Source organism: Sinocyclocheilus rhinocerous, unplaced genomic scaffold, assembly GCF_001515625.1.
Source record: "Sinocyclocheilus rhinocerous isolate Xijiao unplaced genomic scaffold, SAMN03320098_v1.1 scaffold1434, whole genome shotgun sequence".
Classification (NCBI taxonomy): Eukaryota; Metazoa; Chordata; class Actinopteri; order Cypriniformes; family Cyprinidae; genus Sinocyclocheilus; species Sinocyclocheilus rhinocerous.
In genome coordinates, this window is record NW_015642853.1 from 10,537 (window position 1) to 11,709 (window position 1,173).

Genomic DNA, 1,173 nt, shown 5'->3' on the forward strand with positions numbered 1-1,173 from the left:
AAACGTGTTCTCAGCGTGTTCTGAGCGTGTTCTCTGTGTTCTGAGCGTGTTTGTGTTCTGAGCGTGTTTGTGTGTGTTCTCAGCGTGTTCTGAGCGTGTTCTCAGCGTGTTCTGAGCGTGTTCTCAGCGTGTTCTGAGCGTGTTCTCAGCGTGTTCTGAGCGTGTTCTCAGCGTGTTCTGAGCGTGTTCTCAGCGTGTTCTGAGCGTGTTCTCAGCGTGTTCTGAGCGTGTTCTCAGCGTGTTCTGAGCGTGTTCTCAGCGTGTTCTGAGCGTGTTCTCAGCGTGTTCTGAGCGTGTTCTCAGCGTGTTCTGAGCGTGTTCTCAGCGTGTTCTGAGCGTGTTCTCAGCGTGTTCTGAGCGTGTTCTCAGCGTGTTCTGAGCGTGTTCTCAGCGTGTTCTGAGCGTGTTCTCAGCGTGTTCTGAGCGTGTTCTCAGCGTGTTCTGAGCGTGTTCTCAGCGTGTTCTGAGCGTGTTCTCAGCGTGTTCTGAGCGTGTTCTCAGCGTGTTCTGAGCGTGTTCTCAGCGTGTTCTGAGCGTGTTCTCAGCGTGTTCTGAGCGTGTTCTCAGCGTGTTCTGAGCGTGTTCTCAGCGTGTTCTGAGTGTGTTTTCAGCGTGTTCTGAGTGTGTTCTCAGTGTGTTCTGAGCGTGTTTGTGTGTGTTCTGAGCGTGTTCTGAGTGTGTTTTCAGCGTGTTCTAAACGTGTTCTGAGTGTGTTCTCAGTGTGTTCTCAGCGTGTTCTGAGTGTGTTCTCGGCGTGTTCTGAGTGTGTTTTCAGCGTTTTCTCAGCGTGTTCTGAGTGTGTTCTCAGCATGTTCTCAGTGTGTTCTGAGCGTGTTCTGAGCGTGTTTGTGTTCTGAGCTTGTTATCGTGTGTTCTCAGCGTGTTCTGAGTGTGTTCTCAGCAAGTTCTGAGCGTGTTCTCAGTGTGTTTGTGTGTGTTCTCAGCGTGTTCTGAGCGTGTTCTGAGCGTGTTTGTGTGTGTGTTCTCAGCGTGTTCTGAGCGTGTTTGTGTGTTTTGAGTGTGTTCTGAGCGTGTTTGTGTGTGTTCTGAGCGTGTTCTCAGTGTGTTCTCAGCGTTTTCTGAGCGTGTTCTGAGTGTGTTTGTGTGTGTTCTGAGTGTGTTCTCAGTGTGTTCTGAGCGTGTTCTGAGCGTGTTTGTGTTCTGAGCGTGTTC

The 1,173-nt window shown here is 50.7% G+C and overlaps 1 protein-coding gene across 1 annotated transcript in view; it reads left to right on the plus strand.

Moving 5' to 3' along the window:
* The window catches only part of LOC107756872 (filamin A-interacting protein 1-like), a 37,675-nt gene that overhangs the window by 2,380 nt on the left and 34,122 nt on the right, over nt 1-1,173 (plus strand). The gene's annotated exons all lie outside the window — the stretch shown is intronic.